Genomic DNA, 8047 nt, shown 5'->3' with positions numbered 1-8047 from the left:
CGTGTTGATTTTCTTTCCAGGTCATGCAAAACCACTACTAATTCAATTTGCTAACTTTTTCAGTTTATTTTCGTAACTTTTTTTACTTATAAACACAGCCATCATGAAAACGCATCAAACCCTGCAAGAGTCATTCTGATTGGTTCAGCCGTTCTTGAGTTTTGTTGCCTCAAAGGAACTCTAAACTCATATTTATATATATATAGATATATCTAAGGAAATCACTTCTACTTTTTCATCAAATTCAACCCCATTATGGTTTACGATCCGATAGTAGTTTGTTTACCTTTTTCGGTACGGATGAAAAAAAAAACTTAATGTCAAAATTTTTCGAGCAGAAATGAACAACACGATAGTTTATTGCGGACTTATTGTTGCTCATAATTTTGATTTATTAACCTCTATAAGTGTGGGCCACTTGGTCGGAATACGTTCTTATAGCGGTTATCAGAAGGTTGTGGTGGAATTCTTAGTTTTATTAGCAGTTTTATAAAATTTATCACGAAAACTGCTTATAGAGCTCCATAAATCCTAAAATGTTACCTGGGAGGGTACGCCTTTCTTCTCTCCAAGTCTTGATATATCGGTGATTTCTCAAACTCTTGCACCAGATATTGGTAAAGTTCACGGGGCACTCGGAAATGCAAATTCTTCATCCGTGTACGTAGGGATGGTAATTTCAACGTAGCCTTTGATGCAGTGCCGCTTTTTTTTCACCAATACAGGTGTTAGAATTTCCAACAATTCTTCCTCGTCACTAGAAATAAAAATGTCTTCCTCGGGTTCAGAATCATCGTCGGTTGATTCAAATAGTTTCGCAAGCATCAATTTTTCATTTTTGTTGTCCATGGCCTTATCAAAACACTGCTCAGCAAAAGTGAGCCTTGCCAATATCTGAGCAGTATAAAAGAAAATGAATCAGTATTGGACAGTGGAAACACTTTACCAGACACAAGGAACTTACCTAACTGAACAAATAAAATTTTACACAACTGCTTTTGATGTAAGCGTCGAAAAAACAGTGAGCACACAACGAACTCCGATCAAAACAAAAACGAAAAAAATCCGATCACAACAAACGGAAATCAGCGTTCATTGAAAAATCAACTCGGAGCAGCTCGAAGTCGATTGACAGCGTTTTGTTGACATGAAAATCCGATCAAGTTCGAGCAACCTCGAGCTAGTTCGGTCAATGTCATTGAAAAGGATTATTGTTTTGCTCGCTCTAATCGTTATTGTTATTTACATTATATATATGAATGATACTTTCTCCTCAGTTTTATTGAACGTGTTTTCACGCAATCAATAGACGTTTTGCATAAAAACAAATTGTGTGAAGCAACAGAACCAGAAAAGAATAGTGCATTTTTTGCATTTAAATGGACAATTGTCCATCATTGTTATCCACTATGTTCAACTCTTTGCAGCTCGACACCGATTTCCGGTCGCTCGGCTTGGGTAACCCTGGAGAAAACTCGCAGAAGTGGGAAGCATTGTACGAACCAGTTGCGCGATACGTCACAAAGCACGGAAAGGATTGCTCCACGCAGCGAATAGTGCAATGCCTAAGGAACACCACCTTTACTTCCGGTAAGATAAAATACTGCTTGACTACATCAACAATAGTTCATTTACTCAAGATATACCTATACTAATAATTCTAGATGTTCGCCTACTGCATCTTCTACAAGCACTGAGTACAGTTCTCATACCCGTGAAGGCATCCCAAGGATTGAAGCCAACCGTGGCAATTGCACAAGCAAATACATTCTTATTTGCAAGCAACAAAGAATTGGGCCTCGTCGAACTATAAAAACACTGGATATCTACGAGAAGCAGAAAATACCTGTGGTACCAAAACTGATTGTGATCGGTGAAGCTTTGGATGCAGCTCCTGGGCTATGCTTCGTAGTATAGGATATTGCGTATCAGCTGTCAACCATCTCACGTGGAATCGATGTTCTGAAGAAATTACATATCGTTCTGGATCTGCCTGTATCTCGACTATCCAAGTTGGTTTGGATTTTTATAAAACAACACGTTTATAACTCGACGCAAACACAGGGAGGATACCTAAGCGTAAATAAGTTAGTAAACTACCTGCAAAGTCTGTCGCAATGATTTGCTGCAACGTTCCAGACTGTAACAGTAATTTTAATTCTATGGTACAGTTTTTAGAGCATATCGGAAACACGCATAAGCTGCCATCAGACTATCACTATAAGTGTCAGTTTAAAGATTGCATCCAGATGTTTACTAATTTTACTAGTTTTAAGAAACATGTTAGCAATCATCGCATAGTCCAAGAAAGCACCAATTTCAAGCATAACATTATTGAAGAAGAAAAAGTCCCTACACAGTTACCTGTTCAAGAGTTAAGAGAAGAAATTAGCTGTTCTAACGAGAATGATATTGAATTTGCTCAAAATATGAATTCTATTCAGCAATCAGCACTACAGCTCACACCAAACATGCATCGAAGAAATAACTTCACCCGCCAGGATGTTAGATATATTCAGCAGGTTACTGAAGAGTTTTGTTCACATTCTGTAGAAAAAATAGAAACTCTAAACGTTGATGCTTTATGTCAGCAAACACAGTATGAGCTAGATAAGTACCTGTCGCAACTAAAAACTGCGTTGCACTTCATAGGTACTGTTGCGTACTCCCTACGCAAGAACTCTCACACGCCAACAGCTCATCGATTGCGGACCTTTAAGATGACGTTCCGTTGATTGGTGACAATGATGAGTGACAGCTGTCGAATGTATGATCGTGACTACAGAGAAGAACTACATGCCATACGACAAGTGCGTGCTTCGAGAGCCCTATAAATTGTTAATTACGTTAATTAGAATTAGTTCTCGTGAATTTAAAGTTGAATTTGATTATTATAGTTATAAATGCTAAAAGCAGAAGGTGAGGGCTCAAAACATGCAATGAATTAATTGGGGATATGTTAATAAAAACTCACCGCAGCTCGATTTTAGGTTAGCTTGGAATGACCAGCTCCATCCATATGTGTTGCAGTTACATAACACATAACTAAACGGTACTGAACTATTGAATTTGCTTCTCAAATATTTAATATCTAATAGAAGAATTATATATGCAAGAATTTGGAACAAATACCACTCATCAGAGATCTAAACTCACCCAAAAAGAGCTATAGGAATTTACAAACGTGAGTAACACAAACATAATGTTAAAATGATGAAAAGTAAATTAAACTATATTTCTAGGAAAATTTTAATCTCCGTTAACCAAATACACGGGATTAAAACCACGGAATAGCGTTTCCTTTCGTTGCAGAAGCAACAGGTACTGATCATAAATTTTTCGCGTACATCAAAAGCATAGGGATTTATGAACCGCCGACAACTTTCGTTTTTGCTAACAATGAAGTAAGAGAACATCAGAATGAATGTGGTGGAGCATCATGTTTGGTTTTGAACCCAATAGTTTTCCAAGTTCAATCATTTTTCGAGACAGGAGACATACTTGAGCAAACACTAAACCATACTGCTATGTTAGAAAGATCAGAAAAAATAACACATTTTGTGAATGGCACGTTGCGGAAAAAAATTAAAGCAGATATACACAAGACGAAAAAAAAACTACGTTTTGCCGATCTGGTTATATGCGGATGAGTTTGAGGTCAATGATCCTTTGAGTTCGCACAGTAGTAAAGATGCTGTTTGTGGAATATATTACAGTTTTCCATCTCTTCCCGATACATTCTGGTCAAAACTTTGCAATTTCTTGGTAGCAGGTTTTATTAGAAAAGTTGTGATATCCCAAACAGGTGTAAACGACCTAGTAAACAAAGTGATTGTGCCGTTCAAAAAGCTAGAAACCGAAGGGCTCACATTTATGTTAGGTTCAGAATTGATTAGAGTCCGTTTTATATTATGCCTTTTCCAGGGCGATAATCTAGAGGTGTTCACACTCTATTACAAATGTCGAGCGGTTTCAATGCCAATTACTACTGCAGATTTTGTCGTATGCATAGGACAGATTTGCAAAAAGATTGTGAGGAGTTTACATGTGATTTGCGAACAACGGCCAATTATGAAGAAGACGTTGCAATTAACAAGCACTCTGAGACAGGTATTGCAGGGTGTTCTGCATTCAATCAGCTTCCATCTTTTCATGTAGTTGACAACCACAGCGTTGATGCGATGCATGATTTGTTTAGCACAGGAATGTGTAAATATGGGCTGCAATCTGCACTTCACTATTTTGTACATACAAAAAGGTTTTTAAGCAGGACAACTTTGAACACCAGACTCAGCTACAAAAATAAACGGCTGATGTAAGTTTAAGTCGGATGCCAGATTTCGCACTAAGAATGACCGTTGTAGAAATTAAGGCGTTGTGTAGGAATTTCACCTTTATAGTACGTTCCAGCTGACGATCCTGTGTGGTCATTTTGCAAAGTTTTGATCAAAACAGTAGACTGTGCTCTACAGAAAACTTTTTCTGAAGCAACTACACAATTTAGTCCAATCACAAAATTATTTAGGGTCTGGGACCATTTGGGCAGGGGGACCTATTTTGGGTACTTGCTGCTATAACTTAGTCAATTTCAATCCGACTCACTTAAATTTTTGATCGTGGCTAGAAACTGCGCTTATCTGGTCGTATTCCAAAAATCAAGTCAATCGATTGAAAATTGACTGAGTTATGGCAGCAAGTGCCCAAAATAGGTCCCCTGCCCAAATGATCCCAAACCCTATATCAACTGCTATTTGAAGACACTCTCAAGCCCAAACAACACTTCCTCGTTCACTATCCAAATATAATTAGGAAATGCGGACCTGTCGAACGAATGATGCGTTTTAGAAGTGAGTCTAAGCATCAGGGTTTTAAGGAATATGCTCATGTGATTTCCTCACGTTTGAATATCGTGTACACGCTGTGCATGAAGTCTTGTTTGCAATTCAGCTACCATTTGTATCACAAAACGGCTGCAAAACGGTGAGTCGATAAGGAGAGCGTCTAACATAGCTCTGATCCTCACAAGTTCCTACCTCATGCTTCCACGGGTCAAACGATGACAAAGACCGCCAGCTAAGAGTTGTGTGCTTAGCTGGTAGTGCAGTCTGGGCACTGTTGTCCTTCTGACTTCAGCTAGATTGAGCGTCTGTTCACCAAGGAGGTGCGGCTCAAACAGCGTCTGTTCTGGCATCCAGCGGCTAAATAAGGAACTCTGCACCACGCCCAGCTAAATCCAAGGTGGTAGCCCCATCAGCGTGGTCGTCCCAGTGTTGGTTGGGACGTTAAACAGAACTGGCACGATGGCCCTCCGGCGAGACAGGGGTGTTGGCGTAGGCCCAATAAGCCACCCGTAAAAATCCCCATTGCGAATAACATAGGAGAAAATACGACTCGATACAATCGGCAAAGACCCACGCGACGAAATAAGGACTACGATTGGAAACTTGGAACATGGAATTGCAAGTCACTAGGTTTCGCAGGATGTGGCAGGATAATCTACGACGAACTACATCCCCGCAACTTCGACATCGTGGTGTTGCAGGAACTTTGTTGGACTGGACAGAAAGTGTGGAAAAGCGGGCATCGAGCGGCTACCTTCTACCAAAGCTGTGGCACCACCAATGAACTGGGAACAGGATTTATAGTGTTGAGCAAGATGCGACAACGTGTGATCGGGTGGCAGCTGATCAACGCAAGGATGTGCATGTTAAGAGTTAAGGGCCGTTTCTTCAACTACAGCATCATCAACGTCCACTGCCCACACGAAGGGAGACCTGATGACGAGAAAGAAGCGTTCTACGCGCAGTTAGAGCAAACATACGATGGTTGCTCGCCGCGTGACGTGAAAATCGTTGTTGGCGACATGAACGCGCATGTAGGAAGGGAGGAAATGTACAGACCGGTAATCGGGCGAAACAGCCTGCACGCCGTATCGAATGATAACGGCCAGCGATGCGTAAACTTTGCAGCCTCCCGTGGTATGGTAGTCCGAAGCAACTTCTTCCCCCGCAAAGATATCCACAAAGCCACCTGGAGATCACCCGACCATCAAACAGAAAACCAAATCGACCACGTTCTAATCGACGGTAAATTCTTCTCGGATATAACCAATGTCCGCACATACCGCAGTGCGAATATAGATTCGTATCACTACTTAGTAGCTGTATGCATGCGCTCAAAACTTTCGACAGTTATCACCACGCGTCGAAGTCGAACGCCGCGACTCAACATCGACCAGCTGCGTAACGCAGAAGTGGCTCAAGACTACGCGCAGCAGTTAGCAGTGGCCCTACCAAAGGAAGAGCAGCTTAGCGCAGCTACTCTTGAAGATGGCTGGAGGGACATCCGATCCGCCATAGGTAGTACCTCGGCTACAGCACTAGGCTTCGCGACTCCGAATCACAGAAACGACTGGTACGACGGCGAATGTGAACAGTTGAAAAACGAGAAGAATGCAGCATGGGCGAGAATGCTGCAACACCGTACGAGAGCGAATGAGGCACGTTACGAACAGGCGCGGAACAGGCAGAATTCAGTCTTCCGGATGAAGAAGCGCCAGCAGGAAGAACGAGATCGCGAAGCGATGGAAGAGCTGTACCGCGCTAAGGACACACGAAAGTTCTACGAGAAGCTGAACCGCTCGCGCAGAGGCTTCGTGCCACAAGCCGACATGTGCCGAGATAATTACGGGAATATTCTCACGAGCGAGCGTGAGGTGGTCGACAGGTGGCGGCAGCATTACGATGAGCACCTCAATGGCGACGTTGCAAGTACCGAAGGTGGCGTGGTAATAGATTTAGGAGTATGTGCACAGGACGAAAGACTCCCGGCCCGCCCCGTAACGTGGGTAGATCACCTTAGAATGGTGCGTTGCGGCGTAAGATCTACCATCACATCAAATTTCGATCTTGTTAATGTTTTCATGCCTTAAGTGGCCGATCAGTGGTGAGCAGACATTCCAGGATTGAGATTTGATGTGATTTTTTTTTTTGTTTTGTTGCTAATCCACATTTTATTTCAGGAGTGATCAGGTAAATGTTTTGTTTATAAATGCTTATTAATCATGATTATGATTGTTTTTCCAACAAATGTATAACAAAACATACACAACAAACACTGACATACATTACATATACATATCTCATCATATATTGGGAAAGGGAGGGACCATCAGGGCACCCGATTGAAACGATTTGGACAGGAGCTTGGAACTGCCTCCTCCTTGTTGTTAACATTTCGTGGATTGAGGGCGGGCTCTTCGACCCCATCTATTGGGAGTATTCTGTCAATCGAGGGCTTGATTTTGCAGTTGTTCGTGAGAACTTTCTTCTGGAAGGAGATTCTTTTCCCCTGACGCGGGTTTCGCGCAAGTGTCTCTGCTTGCGGGTCCGCACAACCCTTTTTGGCCCTTCATACAGGAGAATGACTGACCACAAACAACAGCACAATCTTGATCAAATTGCTTTTCAGATTATTCCAGTGCTATAGGCAGCTGCCTTGCTACAATAGATGGTAGAACAATATCATCATCATCAGGACGAAAGACTCCCGGCCCCTGACCTCCAAGAGATTGAGGAGGAGGTTGGCTGGTTGAAAAACAACAAAGCCGTTGGGGCAGATCAACTACCAAGCGAGCTTCTAAAATACGGTGGAGAAGCACTGGTGAGAGCACTACACTGGGTCATTACCAAGATTTGGGAGGAGGAAGTATTACCGTAGGAATGGATGGAAGGTATCGTGTGTCCCATCTACAAAAAGGGCGACAAGTTGGATTGCGGGAACTATCGCGCGATCACACTAGGGTAAGAAATCAAGCTTTGAACTAGTCAAATTGTAATCTTAATTTGAACCATTTCAAAATTCATTAAAACGACGTACTTTTCAGGCAAATATTGTCCCGAAAATGATGTTAAACAGCTTTCCGTAATATAACCTGATAACATGGACTTTAAAAGCATTGAAAAAAGCGTTTTTGTCATGGAAAACAGGCAATTGAAAAATCACTGTGATTTCACCCATTTCCCCCCAGAGAAAGCACATTTTCGGT

The sequence above is a fragment of the Aedes albopictus genome, chromosome 3, assembly GCF_035046485.1.
Source record: "Aedes albopictus strain Foshan chromosome 3, AalbF5, whole genome shotgun sequence".
NCBI lineage: Eukaryota > Metazoa > Arthropoda > Insecta > Diptera > Culicidae > Aedes > Aedes albopictus.
The sequence above is the reverse complement of the archived record's forward strand: the minus strand, read 5'-3'. Positions refer to the sequence as shown.